Source organism: Antedon mediterranea, chromosome 3 (assembly GCF_964355755.1).
Source record: "Antedon mediterranea chromosome 3, ecAntMedi1.1, whole genome shotgun sequence".
Lineage (NCBI taxonomy): Eukaryota > Metazoa > Echinodermata > Crinoidea > Comatulida > Antedonidae > Antedon > Antedon mediterranea.
In genome coordinates, this window is record NC_092672.1 from 15,084,246 (window position 1) to 15,107,955 (window position 23,710).

The window sequence follows — 23,710 nt, forward strand, 5'->3', positions numbered from 1 at the left end:
ATACTTCAAATTTCAGAACTATAACAATAATACCCCTTTCACACCAAAAGCAAAACTCCGGAGACACTCCGGAGACACCCCGGAGTTGACGTCCCGCTGTTTGGTGTGAAAGGTAAAATCAAGCAACTCCGGAGTTTAAAACTGCGGGGTTGAACAGCTGAACATTCTCCGGAGAGCGAACTGCGGGGACACCCCGGTGTTTTGGTGTGAAAGGTACCAACATCAAACTCCGGAGTGTTTCGGGTCAAAAGGTCATCCTCACACGATCACTCATTGCTTTAGTTTTATTTCAAAATACTTTAAATATTTGTACAACATATATAGCGGGTTCAAAAATAATAAGTAGTATCAATAAAACATTATATTACTTCTGAGACTTTTGAAAGTAATTATTAAATTAAACATATTATTAATTAAAATGATTCTAATGATCGTCGCTATGTAAACAAACAAAATAGAGGGCGACATTTACAATTTTATTTTATAAACTCCGGAGTTGCTAGGTTGGTGTGAAAGGGGTATCTCCGGAGTTTCTCGACGTTTTGAATGATCATAAACCCCGGGGTGTCTCCGGAGACACTCCGGAGTTTTGGTGTGAAAGGGGTATAATAGTTACATAACCTACATAAGTCATCCTATAAATGTTTATTATTACAAATGGAAGTGAACTGAAGTAATCCACGACCATGCGGCTTCTTTTTAACTTAAAAATTGTGCCTACTCTACTCGCCTCGCCTCTCTGAACGGTAATGCTGTGGTTTTTTTTTTTGGGTTTCTGCTTTTATAGTCTTAATTATGCCCTCTGGAAATTCCACATTTCATAGCCTTTTTATCCAGTTGTAATTTTTAAAATAATAAGGCATAATTTAATAAATATTTGGTTTATGAACCATGACCATGACCATCTCCATTGCATGTTGGGTGCAAAATTCACACCAATCAGAGGTTGTTCAGCGGCATGCATAGAGGACAAACTTTTTGTGTTTGCCTTTTATATATATAGATTTCTCGATTAAAATAATATTAAGCTATTTTTTAATCATTTTTGATCTATTATTATTTGTAAATAGAAATAGGTCTTAATTGAAAACATGTAACAAATTTGTGTTCCTACGACATAAAATAATGTTTTAAACAAAATACAGAAAATGATGTTTATACTGTATAATTATTTTCATTTTAACCAGATAAGTGAAATTTTAATCTCAATTCAAGACCAATTGCTGAGTGCTTCACTGTTTTGGTTAAAGTTAAGGAGCCCTTTATATCACATGGGAAAAACTATCTCTAAACAAACAAACTTTCAACCAAGGTATCATGCTTGCTATTTGATTGTTAAGTTGTTTGTGTGCTTCTTTCTTTATTAATATTATGCTATTGTCACATTTACATACAGTTGTTAAGAAGGACTGTAGGCTACTTATTATTGTACTGATAAATGAGAAATGGTCAATCAAATCAAAGACTGTTTGTATCGTTATTAAATGCCTTGTTATATATGACTATTTTAGTTGTTTTTTTTTTTAATTGTTTTGTATACGTACATAATTTAACTTAATTTGGGACATACTTTATAATAATATGTACAATTTTTATTCTAAATATCCTTATTTTATTACTGTCCGGTACATTTCCGAACATACATTAGTGTTCTTATTCTTTATAGTAATTTTAAATAAATATATACAACTTACAGTACTTCATTTTGTATCCTATCAGTATTTATAGCCAATTGTTTGTTAAATAGTGTGTAGCTTCTTGACCAGCACAGAATGGTAAATACTGTACTCTTACCCAGTCGGGCAGCAAAGTGGATGACCTCGCAAATTATTATTAATTAAAAAAATTTGAATGCCGCCATCTTGGAATCCTGATAAAGCAAGTAGTGTGGAATTACAGCATGCAGCAAAAGTAATATTCAATCAAATTCAGAACATATTCATAAAACTGAATTTATATTAATAAAATTTAACTAAGGGAATTAGGAATGATAGGCTATATCAGAAATACTGCCAAGATTGGTTCCCCACGGCATGTAGGTTGAGCAGTGCTAAGGCGCCTAGATAAGAAAAAATCAAAATTTACCTATTAAACAGGGTTGCCCAAGAGTTCTCAAAGGGCTGTAGATAATGAGTATTTGGGCCTGTGGCAAGCAAATTTTTGTTAAATGACACCCCTAGATGGCCGGAAATGGTACTCTTGCACGTAAAATTCATGATAAATAGAAATGATACTCTATATCGGGCTATAATAGCACAATAGCACGTGCGACAAACAATAGGATAACATTTTTGCGTTCAATGCAAAGGTACTTCCGGTAATGTAATAAATTCTAGCAATTAAAATCAATTAATACAAATGAATTATTATTATTAATTAATAATTAAAACAATTTAGAAAACAGCCCCACATGCAAATCTCAAATTTCAAATCTCTTAGGTTGGTAACTATACATCTTACATTTTTTAACAACTTTAAAGGAAGTCACTTTTTTCACATTTTGGCTCTTTTCTTAGGTACAGTAAGAACTATCAATTATATTATTACAGTAATAAAGTTTGTTTGTATATTATGTGTTTATAATCTAAAAGTAGAGGCTATACCCACACTCACAGTAATAAAGTTTGTTTGTATATTATGTGTTTATAATCTAAAAGTAGAGGCTATACCCACACTCACAGTAATAAAGTTTATTTGTATATTTGTTATATCTAACAGTACCAACACTCACAATAAGAAATTTGCGATTCAAATGGCGATCAAAGGTGGTTAATATCTATTTACAGTATTGTATAGCATTGCAATACTATTTATGTTTATTCTCCGAGGGCCCATAAATTTACCTACTTGTGTTAAACCATGGAGGTATACCTTCATGGTTAAACCAATTAATTTGGAATGTTTCATTCATTGCAAATCAATACATTTGTATAAACGTATATTAAATCTATCAAAATAGTATTTTTTAAAGAAAATTGCTGTACTCAAGCTGTTCCACCGGTTTTCAGTCATTAAAAACAATTATCGTAGGAGGAGATAGGAAAATGCGAAACATCCTCATATTATTGTGTGCGGATTTTCAAGATGGACATCTATTAGACAGTGTATACCACGATTGGTAAACACCTCTTATTTGGGGCAAATCGTTGAACCTAAATTCGTTTTAATTGTCAATAACTAATTATCAAACTCAATTTAATCAGTAAACAGAATTACATCAGGTGGTTAAAATCAGTACCGAAAGTACGAACCAACTTTATATACCATATAATATTTCTAATATTCTAGAAATAACGCGCGATTTACTGAATTTTGCCCTATATATAGATACCAAATTTGGTAATAATAACTTAATTTGAGTTTAAAACGTATTGAAGATTAGGTTTATGCATTATGTTTGCATTAACGCGATGCTTTACATTAGTTATGTTATATTTTGATTTTGTTTTATAACTTTTGTAATACTATTTGCAATTGCGCTTGATAAATTATATTATTACTGTAAAGTAAGGATGCAATCATACAGTGTTCTCTCCCTTTTTAAGGTAAAAGGTCTAAAAGTGATTTACTTTCTTTTGCTATTTCTTTTAATTTTAAGAATGTATAAGGACGATTCTGTTAAATGTGGGTCATTTACTAGATGGCAGTACACTCTTGGTATTGATTGACCTAGAGACAATTGGAGTGTGATTGTATAATTGAGACTATTGTATTAAACATTTATTTTTTGATTTTCGCTTTATGCGACATTTAGTTTTATACATTTAATTACCTTTTAGTTTATAATTTAGTTAATTGAATTGATGCATTAACCATCCTGAGTTTATAATAGTCAGGTTAATATGTTGATAGACACACGATGGAATAGCTATTGCTATTATCCATTGCGTTGCAATGTAGTTATATTAGTATATATTTTCTCTTTTCTTAGATGAGAAACACTAATTTCATTAATATTGCTATTATTATACCATTGGTTGAAACATTTCATTGATAACATTTACATTACTTGGGAACCTTTTAAGTTAGAATTGTTGAACCGAAGTCTCGATTATAATATGAACTCTTTTTTGTGAACAAATAATATTGGTTTTTATATAAATTCCGACAAGTTGATGTCAAAGGAATAAATCTACATTTTAATTTAAAGTATGAGTTTTCCTTGATTTGATTATTTAATACTTCTTGGAATTGTTAGTTTCTTGCTAGAGATTTGGGTTACAATGTTGTTGAAAAAATATGGATTGGTTTTTATAGGTTATTTTCTTTTACTTACTAAGGGCCTGTTCAGACCTACGGAGTTATGCTTTCGTATTGTACGCGGCGTACAACTCCATAGGTCTGAACCAGGAAAAGATTAGTGGAAGCCACACACTGATCTTTCGTTCGTTACGACAGCTCAAGGTACAAGATTGGTGGACGCCGATTACGATACGAAAGTCATGCATCAACGATTTTTACCTCTAACCAATCAAAATTACTCCTGCATACCACATGTTCGCCCAAATCGGTGACACTTTAGTTTGAAACGAAAGCGTTAGTTAGGCAAATCTGAACATTTTTCTGTTACAACGCTAATTATAATATGACATTGCTTGCGATACGAAAGCATAACTCCATAGATCTGAACATACCCTATATGATGTTACTGTAAAGTTTACAAAAGTTACAGTATTGTATGTTTGAAGAGAAATAAAGAATGTGTGATTGGCAACAAACCAAGAGTTGATTTTCTTATTCAAATGTATTTCTTGATGGCAATGAATGGAACAAGCTTCAATTCCCCCAGGATATTCTGTATGCGAACAGAAATTCTATCCAAAAATGTATATTGGGTGTTTGAAAGATTTTTTTTGTAAGGATCTCTGACTGCAGTTGGTATTAACAAATAGTTGCTTAAACGTACCAATGTGACTGATTAGGCTATTAAATATCTGTGACTGGAACACAACAAATGGTTGCTTTTATTTATCCTAAACATTAATATAAAAAAATAAGAACTAGGCCCTGGCTAGGTACTTTGTTACTGTTTGTATTTAGTATTGTACATACCATAGAGATATTATAGATACTATAATATCTCTATGTACATACACATCATAATTTTACTTACTGCAGTTGGAAAATATATTTTACAAAGCACAGCTGTATAATAAAGTCCATGCCATGTACTTCCACTAATTCTATTTCAGTTTCTCTTTCGAAGGAATTCCTAGGGTGCTAAATTAATGTATAATAAAACTACTGAAAACGTTTCGATTTCTAACAGAGATCTTTATCAACTGCCTGGTCATCTGCTATTAATGATGACGTGTACCTCATCTGGTTACATGTTGTGCGAAACAAAGCCAGGTGAGGATGGAAGTATGTAATTTTATCAATTGGAGAATTCATGTTCACCTAATTGTCACAGTTCATGTTTTCATCTTTCTTCCTTCTGATGTTTATTGACTCTATGATCTGTCTATCTTTTCAGTATTGATTCCTTTGTTAGGATGTTCACCTCCCAGTTTGGTATGTGATTGCATGCTATGGCATGATCGGTAATAGTGAAATGATCCGGTCATTACTCCCCACAGTTTGTTTTAACATCTTCAATGTGATCATTGATACATGTTTATCACCAAGCAGTCTGGTCGAAATATTCAGAGTAAGTACTCCGTTTTATGTTATGTTGTTATATATATGTTTCAGAAAAAACAATTGACAAAATTAACTATAACCTTCAAAGGACAATTGCGGATGTTCAAATATGGTACACAAAGAATAAACTAAAAATAAATACAGATAAATAAAAGCATGTTAAAATAGCCCATATTGTAAACTTGAAGATCATCTAGGAAACCAGTATATTGAAAATTTTTCACACATTATGTACTTTAGGACTTGAAATTGACGACAAGCAATCTTGGAACAATTTAAATTTACTATCAAAAGCTTTCATACAATTTAACGGTAACATTACAACCATGTATGTACTATGGTATCTCAGTTTGGTGTAACGCAAGCATGAATCAAATTAAAAAACACAAATTATAAAAAAAGAGATGCACGCATTGTTACAAATAATTTTAATTATAAAACAACACATGGTTACAACATACATCTATCATGGAAAATATTTCAAATTAGAAGAAATTATATGCTATATCATTTAATGTTCAAATGTTTTAATGACACTGCACCATCAAGACTATGTAATGAAATATTAAATGTAAAAATAATCAGGAGCTCTCTGAAATGTGCTGGTGCTTATGCTGCTGCAAGAAATTAAAGAATCTTCAAATAATTTTAATTTCAAATCAAATTATAAAAAAAATATTCTTTTTAAAGTAAATCCTCACAATTTTACCATTTTTGCATTCATTTTATTTTCATCACTCATTCATAATATAGTCTTGTCTTTATATTGTGATTTTTACACTTTTATTGTTTTGTTAATGTCTTTTTATGAATTTTTAAAAATCTATTGCTTTAAAAAACAAGACTATATGCAATATCAGGTGCAATATCTATATCTAATATGTTTTTATCCTGTATAAATATGTTTTTAAATAAATAAAAAAAAAAAAATAAAATCCTGCTGTCTGGCTTCTCGTGCCAACCCTGTTAGTCACAAAATAACGCTACGAGTAGGTGAAACTCGTCAGATTTGGTAAACTAACAGATATCCTTTCACAAAGACGGCCCGATAGACAGGCCATTTAAGGGGGAATATTCAGATTTTCAAGTATCTGTATGTTGGAGCGTCTGAACATCACCAATTTGAATCGTAAGTATGTTTATGACGTCATCATATGGCCATCTGAATTTTAAAAATTGGAATTTTATCTCTTTTAGCACATTTCGTCACATTCAATAGAGCGTATATCGCGTAAACATTATCAATTTTCTTTCAATTTTCAATAATGTTACTACTTAAAACATTCTCCTTCAGACACTTTTAGACACAATTTATTTTTAATTTAAAAATGTCATCATATTCAAACAATTAAATAAACGTGGGTGATGTAAAACAAAAACTAACCATCAACTAAACTGTTTACAATGCCAATACAGTCAACTGTTTGATCGATGTTATGCTGTTTGTACAATCTTTGTGGTGCAGCTTACTGTAGGCTAAGCCTAATAAATAGCATCTGTATGTTACGATGCGTTTGTTGCGCGATAGCCTAACTCTTCATCGTAAAGACTTCTTCTTCTTCAGAATAGGAGCCAACTTCAGATGTGAAGACTCTGCTCCTCCAACTCTGTTTTGCTAACTCTACAGTATTTGGCTGTGTGGTATTATTCCATTTATTTATTCTAGTTTTAAATAGAGCCTATGGCGCTTTTAATAGTTTTTTAACAGTATTTTAACATTTTAATAGTATTTTAACATTGCAATTTGCAATTTGATGTATTTTTGCTTTGTTGTTTTATTGTCTTTTATGCCAAGCAAAACAAATTTCTATTTGAAAGTGGACCAATCAAATTTCTTGAATCTTGAATACCGTTCTGAAATTTACAAGCATGGTGGAAAACACAGAAGGCAGCGTTTACCATAATGGAAATATTTCAGAATCTTTTATAATAACAAATTAAGTGGAACAGTGCTTATGTTTTAGCATATACCCTTTTCTCATTTTACTTTGGTGCGTTCTACCACCATGCCAATGAAAGAAATGCCAGTGTGCATTCAATATCAGCTGGATGAAAAACTATTATCTATACGATTACAAGCAAAAATAAAATGGTGAACATCTCAAAGATCTTTTTTCAAATTATTCCAAGGAACAAATCCAAATCCCAGTCATCAAGACAACACCCATCTCAAAGTTGTAAAATGATGTTCAGTACCTGGGTAGTACTCTCTCCAAAACAGCAGTTATTGATGATGCCGCCTATTGCATCCGATGTGCCTCAAACTCTTTTGTAAACTCAGACCTAGAGTCTTTGACTCTAGTGAGATATATCGAAAAATAAAACATTATGTGAAACATTCAAAGAAAATGTCAGTATGCTACAGTAGAAATGCTTTGGTAAACAGAGGCATCACCAGGTTTTTTTGTTAGGGGATAGACATCTCAATTTAGAGTTGTGAGCCAAAATGTTTCCCTGCTGGTTAGTGGCCGAGCTTGTACACAGGTAATTTTAAGCAGTTTTAAATGACTGATCACCGGCTTTTGATCATTTTCTCCTATCTTTAAACACTAGCAGGTCTGATAATTATCATAATAAATATCATTTTTGTTATTTGTGAAGTTATTAATAAACAATTTTTTTAAATTTTCAATAGGCATGGTCTGAAAGTATATACCTATCTACATCAACAAATTCAGAATGATAACTTAAAAACTGTAGGGGCTATACTATACTTGGCAAAATCTTGCCAAGTAAAACAGACAGACAAACAGACACACTATCGACTACATATACCTCCTTGGCGGAGGTAAATTAAAAATTACAACTCGTTTTCGTTACAAAATGAGCTTTCATTAATTAATTAAACAGTTATCAGGTAATTAGCAAAGAAGACATCTGATTGGACAAGTACACGAAAGGTCCTTATAATTCAACACAATCTTAATTGCGACGATACAGATGCAGTATTCTGGCATATAATCAAGAAATAGAAAATTGTCTTAATTGTCTTGTTAGTAAAACGCTTTACATTATCTAATAGACTTGCCCCAAGTCTGTATTGTTTTTTGTTTTTTTTATTTGTTTTTATTTCGACCGCGATTTTTGTCTGAAAATACAGACCTGTGAACGTATAGAAATCGATTTGCAGACCGCAAACATCCGATAAGAATGACGTAGGTTATCATACCGTATTTGACTATATGGGGCGGGCGGTATGTAAATATGGATTTCGAATCAACCAATGATCATTTTGTTTCAAAATGAAAAAGATCGAGTATGTACAGTGCTGAATGTACGATCGATCGAGCCTGTTGAAATATGAAATCGTGTTGCCAAGTTGTTTTGTTTATTAATTGTTTAGTCCTTAGCCTAGGCCTCCTTCGTAAGTCCTACTCAACTCGCACGTATGACCTGCCAAATAAAACGCCAATAAGGTAGGCCTACATACCACCATCGGCACACAACAGGATTCACACACAACAGACAGGACTACACCACTACACAGGACAGGGTCTGGGTGGGAATTAAATCGAATTATCTCCGCCTAATATTAAATGATCCATTCAATGTTTGATTTGCAGAGAAGCAAGACGAGTTTTCATGTTCTTGGGAAAAATCCCATCAAATGTTTACCAGACTACTACTAGGCATATAAAATCATTTCAAGCCTTCAGAAACTTTCATCAATGTACCCAAGTAGTACACATTGTCTAAACGTAACATAGCGCATGCATACCATACCAGTTTTTGAGTCTTTAAAATTCTGAAATATGAATATTAAAACGGTGTACGAGTGAGTAGCCAATCGCATGCAGCTGAAACTAGTCAACCGGATAATCTATGCACCAAGAATTCTTGGTGTCAAACCACGTGACTTTTGCGTGTTTCCCCAGACGGAGTATCCAAACTAAAGTAATACACGTATGAAACGCCATATGTGCAAAAATATTGATATTTTTACGAATATTAAGAAAAAACTCCGTCTGGAGACCAGACTAAGTATCTAATAATGCTGTATGGCACAAGGGTGCACTAATAAAGGTTATACAAAGGGGATACATTTTTATTCTTTGCCACTACAAAATAAGGAAATTCTACGGAACTGGCATGTGATGGGGTTTTTTTCGCTAGATTTTAAGCGGTGAAAATACATTCTAATTTGTTCAATCATAGAGTGATGTAGGCCATTCTTTTTTTAAGAACATTTTACAGAAATATTTTTCTCATATAATTTTTTAATGAAAATGGTGCCAAATGAGAAGCTGACATACACCTTGTTGATGTAGGCCTACTGTGTTTAGGATGTTTTCATGAAATAGTAAATTAATGAAAATTGTTATTACTATATAATACTAATAATTAGCTGTAAAATCATCTAACTTTCAACACACCGCGACTTTTTCAGTGCAACATGCACACTCGATGTTGCTTGGCATTAGGAGCAGTTTCCGCATTTGCACCATTCATTATCTCCTGTCTTATCCAAAAATCAAATTCATTATCAATAAGCTACTATCATCGTCACTCTTATCCTCTTAATCACTTAGAAATGTTCGTTCAGGCTCAAATAAGAACTCTACTTGTGGCATATAAACATTACTGTTGACCTTTGATTACGTCACATGTTGTAGCAGCCTCTATCAGTCAAATTTTTAATTTCTTTGTTAATTAGTGAAAATAAAATTAAAATGTGGTTGCATAACGATAGTCAATATGTCCAACATGATAAAAGTACATATTCAGATTAGGTTCATTTTCTATTTATAGTAGAATCTACAAATGACCAAACTGATTTTTATTTTTTACTTTTTTATATTTTATCTTATTTAGGGAGAATTTAATTGATTATAATATGTACATGTTACTTTATTACACCCAAAAAATAAACCACTCCCTTAAATAAATGCGACCAAACTAAATGACTATGACCTAAATGAAATATAATTTGTGGCAGGGTTGCATATGACTGTTCCTGAGTTTTTGTGTGAACATTATCAAGTCTACAGTAGGCCTAAGCCTAGTAATAGGCTCATATGAGTGAAGTAAGTGCCAATAAAATGCCAACAAAGGCACATACAAACCAGTCACTAGCAGGCTATTAATTCAAATTATTTTTTGTTTGTTGTTTGCAGAGAATCAGTCGTAAAGAGTTTTTATTTTCCTTTGTGAAATCCCATCAAATGGTAACCAGACTACCTAGGCCTAGAACAACATTCCACAAACTTTTTATTTTGCGGCCTAAAATTCTCAGGATCAAGCACCCAGTTAGATCAACGAAATAATGCTAATATAAAAAGACAATTTTAGTACAATAAGACGTACCTCTAGGTCCCTGAAAATTACTATTTTTTTAAAGGTTAAAAATTGTGCTGCTCCACCGGCCATAAAAGAAAAATTTCAGCCCAAGATTTTATCTTTATAACGCACACACGTGTGTTGCTTCACAGTTCACCCATCCATGATTTTACATTACATCTACAATCACTAGTAATGCATACTTTCGAAACAATGGTTTTGGCAAGATCAAACTAACTAAACCATTCATCATCTCGACATTTTTCACACCAGATTCTGCATTTATATTTTGGGTAGGGTGTAATGCCACTTTTTAGCGTGATCTGCTAATTAGGTAGGTAAACATTTATTAAAAGGCATTTTAAATAAATAAATGATGCTACAAGTACTGTAATTACAATAAAAGGTTTTATTAACAGCTCCAGTAGTATCATTGAACTAAAACAGCAAAATTTAAATTGACCAATCTTATACCTGCATTTGATCAATACATAAATGATGCTATCTTTTTATCTATTTTCTGGAAATAAAAACCTACATTAGGTCTCATCAACAGTGATGCAGTAAACAGTAAATGTGTAATAATTTTATAGTGTAGTTCATTTCTTGTTTTTAAACAAAAAGGCTTGACCATTTTTTCACGTACATTTACGGAAGACTTGTATAGCGCTTTGTATCGATAATATGGCTACAACTGTTACATATAAACTGCAGTATAACATCTACCAAGTTTTGAATCACAGATCTGTTTGAAGTTTTATTATAGACAACTCTAAACATTTAGACTACAGCAGCATTAATCCCTTTAAAGCATATCTGTTGTATTTTTATTTGCAATTCTATATCAATTTGTATTACATTAAGAATAGCATTCACACATTGTCTGTGCCTATTTCTATTTTTTGTTGTCTAATGTGGAAACATTTGAAATAATGTATTTGCATGCGTTTGCTCACCTACTGTAAATATACAGGTATATTTCAGAATGTAAAACGGAATTAAGAAAGCCTATAGATGTGTGTCTACTAGGCATATCATTACTATAAAAAAATCTATTCAGGTTTTTTGTAAATTTGCACATGTTTTTGCACTTACAAGTACTTCTAATCTTAATTAATTATCTAATACATACAGCTGATATTGCAGCATGTATATTGACAGGAAATAGGCTAGCTTGTTTAGTACTATGCAGCTTGCTTTTCAGTATTGTTTACTTTTATTAAACTTTGCTGCTTAACCAATTATTAAATCTTTCTATATGTTTATTTACAAATTGCCAAGAAGAAAATTAAAATAAAATTTCAATATATTTTTTTTTATCTGATATACATTTCTTTACTTTCAGAGACAGATTCCTTCAAATTATTGTTTTGGCAAGATCATGATTATATTAACTAATACCATATACAGTTTTGTGAAAACACAATTTTAATTGGTCCATCACTGTTTATTACAATTTAAATGTAATTTTACATATATTTGTGTTCTGAAATGTTTGCTGATTCCTAAGTACCAACATATATAAATCACATTAATTTCTTATAACATTGCCTTCATATTATAAGCTTGGAATAATAATAAAATATCTACATATATATTACAATTGTTTTCTACTTAAAAAAACATTAGATTGAAGCATGTACCATGGATTTTTGCATAGCAAAGTCCATTTACAGATAATCACCATAAACCATATGAAAAACACTTTTTTCTTGTTTTTCTTTCTGTGTAAGAATATTGACATTTTATTTTTAACAGCAGATAACATTATTTATAAATAACATATAGCATTTTTTTTACAGCGGTAACAATTTACTTTATTAATAACATTCTAGCAGAAGTTGATAATGTTTAATTGTTCATCTTAAATTAAAACATTACAACTTTACTTAAGACAATCTAAAAAAAAGACACAAGTTCTTTAGTATTCAGTTTCAACGCCCTCAGTTATTTAAATTAAACTTGGGAAGATTTTGACAATTATATGAAAAATAAGAATATAAATCCTATTTTGTCACAATGGCAGTGAAATTACTTATTGGTTATTACTTAATTGTAATTTGTCTTCAACTTTTGTATGCCATCCCGCTATAACCAAGGCACTGGTTAACAATTCAAAGTTTTATTAGGAAAACAGGCAATGAATCTGAATTTCTATAAAACTCTATAAAATTATACTACATGTGTATAATACAACTCTGCTTTTCAGTGAAATTAACACATTTCTGTAGTACTATGTGGTTTTTATATTGATACAAAAACATCATGTAAATCCACAGTCTCTGGAGACAATTGACAATAGTTTATGTGGACATAAATAATATAACATAAATCCACACTACCCATACTGCTGAACTCTGTGGTTGTACCTGACTGCCCATTCTCATGGCAGTAAACCCCATAATTTATTTCTGTAGGCCTACTTTGTAGTTATATTTCAAAACACAAATAACACGCTATAGCCCTCTGTGGTTATATCTGATAAACACCATATAAATCCACACAGTCTATAGCACTCTGTGGTTATATCTGATAAACACCATATAAATCAACACAGTCTATAGCACTTTGTGGTTATATCTGATAAACACCATATCAATCCATACAGTCTATAGCACTCGGCTGTTATATCTGATAAACAACATATAAATCCCCTTCCCCACAGTCTATAGCACTCTGTGGTTATATCTGATAAACACCATATAAATCCACACAGTCTGTGGCAGTCTGTGGCATTCTGTGGTTATATCTGATAAACACCATATAAATCCACACAGTCTATAGCACTCTGTGGTTATATCTGATAAACACCATATAAATCAACACAGTCTATAGCACTCTGTGGTTATATCTGATAAACACCATATCAATCCATACAGTCTATAGCACTCGGCTGTTATATCTGATAAACAACATATAAATCCCCTTCCCCACAGTCTATAGCACTCTGTGGTTATATCTGATAAACACCATATAAATCCACACAGTCTGTGGCATTCTGTGGTTATATCTGATGACAACATTTAAATATAAACAACATATAACATACTTTTCATAGCAATGTGAAATCATTGATGGAGATAAAGAGAGTGCTGCTATCATTTTAATGGGTATTAATATATTATAATGATATATTAATTGTATTATTAAAAATGTAGAGAATATATAACAAAATAGAGAATATTGTTGCTGCATTTAAACAAAAATGGCAGTGTTGTCCAATCAAAAGGATTTTAAGGATAATTTTATGTTTTTTCTCTTTATTTGTTATTTTGCTATCCAAATGCATTCATAACATACTGCTGAGGTTCAACCAACCAAGTGAACAAAAGACTGAATATGAGAGCATACAAATATTTGACAACTGGGGATAGTTGAGTTTTTTACAATAATACTGTAGTCATCAATGATGACTATATTTATTCTCCTTGTATTATTTTGTAATTTTTTAATGCATAAAACACTTGCCATTTCTTGTCCAGTGTCAACAGTTTGTCTAATACATTTTTTTGTTGAATCTTATTTTTTTATTTTGTTTTTTAGTTTTTTTGTGTGCCTGGCAGTGATTTTATACAAACTTTAGTAGATAATAATTGTTATACAAATATTTACAAGTATACATGTTTACATTGGTAATATATGAAATTATCTTATATATTTCATTTATGATAAAAATGCTACATTGTTACATATTAAAATTGATTTTTGTAATAAATAGAACAATTATTTGACATAATAATATTCAGAGAAAAATATTTGATAAAAAAATTTAATCTTGAAAACATATATTTATACATCTTCGAACCAACACCACCATCATAGCCTACCACATTAACATTTTCACAAACATTCAGGATTTATAATTTAATGGCACAATTACATTTTAATTTCTCTTAAGTACATTTTGAAAGTGGATGTTATTTAATGACATTAGTTCAATTTGCTGTATTTTACCTCATATTTCAGGACAAAACTAATTTGATAACACAGAATTTTGGGAGCTTCTACAGATTACAAAAGAAGACTAAATGGGTCCGATTTTGTGGGCATGCAGAACGACATTTTTATTTGTAGTCGTATTCATTATAAATAATCACAAAAACATTTCATACTTTAAAAAGTCCAAACACAAACATTTGTGGGACTTCTGTTCTACTGCAGGTGTTCAACTAGCAAACTCTATGCAATCTATGCAATCTGTCTTGGAATTCAGGTTTAATGCAAATTAAATGAAGTATGCTTGTTCTGTTTGTAGGCCTATGCGTTTGTATTTCTTTATACACAAGTAGTAATAACAATCAGTATATGCAATAATGTTTATTAGATGTTGATGGATAAAGGATACATACTTTTGTTTGTTCATATTTGTCATTATTTTCAGTGGTGAATCCAGGATTTTGAAAGAAGGGGCGCAGGGCCTAAAAAACTGTTCTTTGTATTAAATTTTTACACATTTTGGATGGACTGTGGTTCTACCTATAAAGATGAAAAAATTATAAATATAATGCATACCGTAAATCTTCTAATAGTAACCCACACTCTAATAGTAACCCACACTCTAATAGTAACCCACACTCTAATAGTAACCCCCACTCTAATAGTAACCCCCACTCTAATAGTAACCCACACTCTAATAGTAACCCACACTCTAATAGTAACCCACACTCTAATAGTAACCCACACTCTAATAGTAACCCACACTCTAATAGTAACCCACACTCTAATAGTAACCCACACTCTAATAGTAACCCACACTCTAATAGTAACCCACACTCTAATAGTAACCCACACTCTAATAGTAACCCACACTCTAATAGTAACCCACACTCTAATAGTAACCCACACTCTAATAGTAACCCACACTCTAATAGTAACCCCCCTTCTAATAGTAACCCACACTCTAATAGTAACCCACACTCTAATAGTAACCCACACTCTAATAGTAACCCACACTCTAATAGTAACCCACACTCTAATAGTAACCCACACTCTAATAGTAACCCACACTCTAATAGTAACCCACACTCTAATAGTAACCCACACTCTAATAGTAACCCACACTCTAATAGTAACCCACACTCTAATAGTAACCCCCCTTCTAATAGTAACCCACACTCTAATAGTAACCCACACTCTAATAGTAACCCACACTCTAATAGTAACCCACACTCTAATAGTAACCCACACTCTAATAGTAACCCACACTCTAATAGTAACCCACACTCTAATAGTAACCCACACTCTAATAGTAACCCACACTCTAATAGTAACACACACTCTAATAGTAACACACACTCTAATAGTAACACACACTCTAATAGTAACCCCCACTCTAATAGTAACCCCCACTCTAATAGTAACCCACACTCTAATAGTAACCCACACTCTAATAGTAACCCACACTCTAATAGTAACCCACACTCTAATAGTAACCCACACTCTAATAGTAACCCACACTCTAATAGTAACCCACACTCTAATAGTAACCCACACTCTAATAGTAACCCACACTCTAATAGTAACCCACACTCTAATAGTAACCAACACTCTAATAGTAACCAACACTCTAATAGTAACCCACACTCTAATAGTAACCCACACTCTAATAGTAATCCCCCTTCTAATAGTAACCCCCCTTCTAATAGTAACCCACACTCTAATAGTAACCCCCCTTCTAATAGTAACCCCCCTTCTAATAGTAACCCACCTTCTAATAGTAACCCACCTTCTAATAGTAACCCACACTCTAATAGTAATCCCCCTTCTAATAGTAACCCCCCTTCTAATAGTAACCCACACTCTAATAGTAAGCCCCCTTCTAATAGTAACCCCCCTTCTAATAGTAACCCCCCTTCTAATAGTAACCCACCTTATAACTCAATCTATAATAATAACCCACTCGCAAAAACTTTTTATTATGAAGACTGGTCGTTTATGATGCAGTCATATTTTGAAAATAAGGAGATAATGCATGTTGATCTCGAGAGTGGGGGAGGATTTAGTGTTTTTAAGTTTATAAAATAAAGTTAGAGTTCAACCAAATTTGTTTATGCTTACTGTTTTATTATTTTGCTATTAGTTGCTGACTGGAACAGTTGGGGGTGGGTTACTATTTTCAGGTGCCTAATTTAAGATTAATAATAATAACCCACTACTTCTAATAGTAACCCACTATAAAAAACAATCAAAGAATAATAACCCAGGGTTACAATTAGAAGATTTACGGTAAACAAGAATGTATTGATACATTTAACATTAGTAATTAATTGTCATAATTGTCAGCAGACTTACTACTGTAGTTTGATTTGGTTTCAACTTTAAAGTTCAGTTTATTTATTTGAATTTGGTTTAATTCTATTCTGTTCAATTTGAAATATCAAATGCATTTTTACTGATAAAACTTCAAATAATTATGTTTACCGCTTCAGTATTAGTTGGTCTTTTCTTCTGTCAAATTCTAATTAAATGACTAGGCCTACATTTTAAGCTCTTTTTGGGCAAGAAAAATAACTAATAATAACGACCATATTACTATTCCACGCATTTGTAATAGATTTTGGTCTACCTTTATCTAGGGCTGAACAGTACTATCATTCGATTGTATTTCGGAACATGATTCTTATAAAACAAAATGACTGTTTATTTAGGCTAAATTATGCTAGAATGACTTTTCATGGATTTATTTACACTCGAGACCCCTGAACTTGTTTCATATATTATATAAATTTATCTAAATTTGAATGTTCTCATGAAAATAAATAATGAAATATTTGTGAAACATTGACAAATAAATACTAGGATGTAGTAAGTTACATATCATTTGTAATGCATACATAATATAGCTATTTCATATAATAATGTATCTTACATTGTGTCACCACAACAGAATTGCTTTTTATTGAATGAATTGATGTACGTACATAGCAAATGGATAAAAAAAAAAAAAGCAGATTTATTCTCCATTGGCAAACACAAATTGACTGTGGTTATGTTGTGAATACATCTCAATGCATTTTTTTTTCAATTGTATCATTGTTTATGAACATTATGATTTACATATGAAGAACCTTTGTTATTTTTCCTCTTGTTATTATGCGTATGTGGCTTGATTAAATGTAACTTTGATGCGTAAATGGTTTTATAAATTATTGAAATTAACAAAAATTGAATTTCTTTAGTACCTACTGTAAATCTTTTAAGTTAAAACCTACAGTAGGAATATTATTTCTATTATTTAGATTTTTTACCATGATAATTGTTCACTTTTTAAAAAAAACTGAAAGAAAATTAAATCATTATATTGGTAATTAGGTAATAATTACCACAAATGAATAGATTTGAATATATTTATTAGATGTTACTGTAATTGAAGAAAGATTCTAAGTTATAATATAATATTAGTATACTGACACTATAATACATATTTGAAGAATAAAATATAATAAACATCCAAGCTATTATTAATGAATGTAATATGAACAACAAATAATGTACATGCACAGTAAAATAATAAACTGAACAAAAGTATCTACAGTAGATATAGATTTCAATGTTCAAAATATCACATAAAATTTCTATAAACAACAATCGCATCAGAATAAAGTATTAGTTTGTATACTTACATACTTATTGTATACTGTTTTTATTATTTGACGCTGTTGGTCTTTATTTTACTCATCACTGTTGATTGACTTTACCTAATTATCATACAAAGAAGGAAGAAATTTTCAATTTGACCTTTGACCTATGTACATTTACTTTTTATTTATATAACGATTCCAGTACCTCATTTGAATGAAGTATTATATATTTGTTTGTGAACAAATTTTAATATTTAGGCAATACACTTATTAGGGTGCGGTTCTGTATAATTATCTTTTTATCCTTAGTTTTCCTTGTTTAGTCAATAGAAATTAAATTTTTGGCTCAAATGTCAATCAAATCAAATTTTATATGAATTACTGAAATTCTTGTTAAGCCTGCATGAATAATCAAGATTTAACTCATGTTCATTAAAATATATTTGAATAAACAGTCATTTTTTATGAGAATTGCTATTCTATGAATTTGATAATTTTTGCTCTCAGGAAATTGCAGAAAATTGAATTGCATGATCATTATCTTGCACCCCATTAGCAGTTCTTTTACGCCCTTAATCTTTAATTACTCCATATGCAGGGTTGTCCACTTCATTTACAACTTGTATAAATATTGCATCTTAGTGGTTGCTATGTTTTTAACAAGAAAGAAAAATAGATAAAGGGCAATAATGTAAAGATTCAAAATTTGTCTCACTCTTTCTTCATCTAATACACATTTTTTAGGTTTTTTATTTCTTCATAATGTCTAATTTGAGCTTTCTGCTGGCTTGGAATTTAGCAATTGTGACATCTCTGGCCAAAACGTCCCTGATTCATTATATCCCCACAGCTTTCCTTGCTCAGTTTTCTCGCTGTGGCCCAGGATCAATGATGGGTAATAACAAAGTGAAAGGCATGCGAGACATACGAGGAATGTCAAAAATGTATGCGAGGCATCATTTACGATCAACAAAAAATGTGAGGCATCAATGGTGCGAAACAAGAAGTCAACGAAAATTATATAGTCTAGCTGGACTACTACGAAAATCGTACCAAGTCTACTATAAACAGGAATATATTGTATGATTACATCAATTATTATATTATCAAAATTGCGATTAAATTATTTTCTACATTGCTAAAGTGTGATTTTATGCCTGGTCATGTCGATTGTAGGACGATCGGGTGTCCAGACCATTGGTAATCGCAACATATTCCGAAATGGCATTCTTTTTTACAGAAGCTCCAGAATTTTATTAGCCAATCGTAAAATAACACGTTGTTATAAATATGTCTGTTGCATCCAGTAGATACAACCATAGCAACTAGGAAACTGCCAGTAATACAGAACTGAACCTATCAAACTTTAAAATTATCCATGAATTAAATATAAGTAACGAAAAGAAAAAAAGCAATAATCAATATAAAACTAATCGTCACAGGTGAGGAGATAAGCAAAGGAAAAGGCAAGTCAATGCAATTCTATATCTGAATATTGTTTTCAATAATGTTAATAGGATAAGACCTAAATTATAATATGATATTGAAAGACTACTATATGATAACAAAATTGATATGCTTGGAGTTTCAGAAACCTTTTTAAAGAATGAATGAACCAGTAGTAAATATCATTGGTAAAAAGTAGAACAGAAAATGGGGGCAGTGGATTGGAATTTTTATCTCAGAAAAAATTCAGTTAATAATCTAATAACTATCTTAACTCAATGGTTGATAATTATAAAAGGTTATGGATTAAAATCAGTATAAATAATGAGAAACATCTATATGTAGCTGTATTTTAATAGAAGGCGTCAATCCAAACTTAACAAATGAATTGTATAATCAGTTACTATCGAAAATAATAAGAATAGAGAACAACAAGGATAATCCATGTAAATTACTTATGGGTGATTTTAATGCTAGAATTGGCAATATAATTCCTAATGGGGACAACACTATTAACTCAAAATGGGGAAAGACATTTAGATTTTCAAAATAATGCAAATTTAACTAATATAATTTGCACAATTTTCTATGAAGAAAAAATAGCTTGGTCTAGAGCAAACCAACAGAGTAAAATAGATTATTTTCTCTGCTCTAAATCTACTGTTAACCAAATTAAATCACTCTTCATTGATGAAGAAAGATAATTTGGTTTAGGAAGTGACCATAATGTTTTATGGTTGTCTCTTTAAATATGAATAAGCAAAATGTAAATAAGCATAAATTAAATATAGGACATTAAACATAATCAAGGTTATACTGCCTACCAGGAAATTCTACAAGAGAAATTTATAAATTGGAGTACAAATAATTTCAATAATGTTGATTTAATGTAGAGCACATGGAAGTCTATTGTGATTCGTGCATGCCACTGATGGTATTGGAGGGTATGAGTTAAAACCATAAAGCAAAAACAAAAACCCTGTTTTATTAAAGAGGCATCGTGTCACCACAGGCATTGGGTTAAAAACTGAATACGGCAATAATGATTTACAAGTAGGACATATTAACAATAACTATAATAATAGATAGAATGATTCTAAAGACATATCTGACGTCGGTACTAACATAAATAATGTTGGCAACAATGGCAATAATATTGGTCATGTCCTTTGGCGGTCTTACCGGGAAAATTGCAATAATGGTCGAAGATTTATTAAAGAAAGTATATCACAACAGCATGTACAAAAATATGTTGACATTGCAAACAAATGGGTATTAACAAAAAGAAAAAGAAATTTATTGCATTAAAATACCAGGTTCTGATGGGTGTATAACAGATAAAGATGAGATTAATTTTAAATTTTAAATATCTTTCTTACAAATAATTATGTTAAAGAAATTAGAAATGATTTCTCAAAAGAACAATCTTATCTTGAAGGTATTGAACAAAACTATTTATATGATATTGTGATTGATTTTGATATTGTGGAAGAGGCAATTAATTTGGCCAAAAAAAATAAAGCCCCTGCTTTGGATGGAATTACTAATGAATTATTTAAAAACGAGGGTCATACCATTATTTTATATTTACTTGCTCTGTTTGATAAATGCATCCAACTTAAATAAATACCTGAAGAATGGAACAAAAGTAGGATACCAATATACTTTGGAGAACACTTGCCATTCCTTCAGTCATATACAGATATAAGACAGCTTAAAAACAATAATTGTTTATCTATACACAAAAAAAAACATGTTATGTTTTAGGGTCATCAACGATTTTGTAAACTTGCACTAAGAGGGCTTGGAAAACACAATGGGAATTACACATTTTCAATCCATCTATCTATAATATAATAGTACTAAGCCAAAATTTGTTCCTCTATCTTCTCCTAAGCTGCAAGTCAGATACTCGCACCAGTCGAGCTGGGCCACCTATTAATTCCCCTTTCTCAATTAGTCTATATTAGAATTGCAAATTTGTTCAAAAAAATGTGTTGTTTAGACCAATTTATTTGCAACTGCCGAACTCCGAGTTCCGTAATTCTCGGCCATTTTCCTACATCACAATTAGGTCACTCAGATAATTAGTAATATCGAGATGTGACAGCAGAACATGTGATCAGCGCAGCTGCAGTTATAATAGTATACCAGAAGTGCTGCCGTGCGCCATTTGAAATGAAACGGGCGGTAAGTACAAAACTGTATTCTTGATCATGTTTCTCGCTCCTGCTGCCAAACATTGAGCACCCTTTTACAATTTTTGCAAACACCAAATGCAGTGATAACACTAGGCTAGGTTTATGTTTCTTAGTAAATTACTATTTCTAAGCTGCTATAGGCAATAGCTGAATGCGGGATGGTTTGGGACAGGTGTGACAGGCAGATTTGGCCAACTTTTAGGCTGATATACTGTCTGACTAAGAGAGGCTTCTAATTACATTATGATGATGCCCATCCATTGGACGGGTACCTGCTAGTATGATGCCCATCCATTGGACGGGTACCTGCTAGTATAATGCCCATCCATTGGACGGGTACCTGCTAGTATAATGCCCATCCATTGGACGGGTACCTGCTAGTATAATTTAAATAGTACTGAGTAAATGCTCTTATGTATTCTGTCTGTATGTACACTTTTATTTATAGTTTTATTGTACTTTAGTAATTAATGTTCTTTTAATTCTCCCACATCTTAAGTATGTGTGTACAGTGTATATTTATTTACAGTATAATTATAGATTTTTGTATTGTTAGTACTGTTTTGTAAGCATTGTTGGTTATCTTATTGTATTGTTAATATTTTTTTCCCTTTCTTTCTTTCTTTCTTTCTTTTGAGTAATATTTCCACTTTTACGTGTGTATATTTTATAGATTTATTTTAAGTATGTTATTGTATTAATTATTTTGTTTTGTTTACACGAACGCTCCAATTATCATTGAGTGCCGCCAATATAAATGTGTAAGGTCAAATAAATATTATTATGTAATCTTTGTTGCGGTTCTTTGATAGACATATCAGGTTTGACTCCAGGAGGTGAGGGGGGGGGGGGGTGTTAAGGAAAGCTAGCGGGGAGAGTTGACCCTGTTTGTCGGGGAGAAAAATATGATATTCCCCACAAAAATAAAACAATACCCTAATGAGTGTTTCAAATCAAGGATTTTCAATTTTACTAAGCGACTAAAACTACCCTTAAATTAATGTTTATTGCTGCGGTTTCCGGAGGCCTCACCCATGTTGTGTAATAGGCGAGGAGGCAGGGAGAATAGCAAATTCGCACCAGGCTTGGTATAAAGAAGAAAAAAGAAAAAGAGCGCATGGGAAAGACAAAGAGAGGACAAAGAATTTAGGAAATAAAAAAAGAGTACTATCAATTCTTGTATGTATTGATAGTACTACTTTCTAGCTACTGTATGACAACGGTTGCATACATTTAGTATTCCAAGTGTCCCGCTTTCAATGGAATTTTAAAAGGGAAATTCCCGGAAGCTATCAGTGAAAACATGCAAATACTCAGTAGCGTACGTAGTCCGACAGCAATGTTTACTACCCTAGTTGATTTCGGTGTATCTAAAATGAGGCCTATTTTCCTTCCCAATATAGCCAGACATTTAGCCAGTATATGTGTAATTTCCAAGGAACTAGCAGCTGCTCTATTTTTCAAAATGTTCTTACCTCAGCTTCAACCATCACACAAATTTCGTCTAATTCAAAGTATAAGTACAATTTTTTCGGGGACATATCTTTGCACCCACTGACCCAA

General features: G+C 31.6%; 1 long non-coding RNA gene across 3 annotated transcripts in view; it reads left to right on the forward strand.

The window, feature by feature from the left end:
- Positions 1 to 23,710, forward strand: part of LOC140043656 (uncharacterized) — a 245,969-nt gene that overhangs the window by 99,976 nt on the left and 122,283 nt on the right. Inside the window, exons 3-4 of one of the 3 annotated variants that reach the window (XR_011844331.1) lie at positions 5,270 to 5,352; positions 5,477 to 5,650. This is a non-coding gene — a long non-coding RNA (uncharacterized lncRNA). Of the gene's footprint in view, positions 1 to 5,269; positions 5,353 to 5,476; positions 5,651 to 19,350; positions 20,476 to 23,710 lie in introns of those variants that run through there. The other 2 variants (XR_011844332.1, XR_011844330.1) reach the window with 2 other exon arrangements.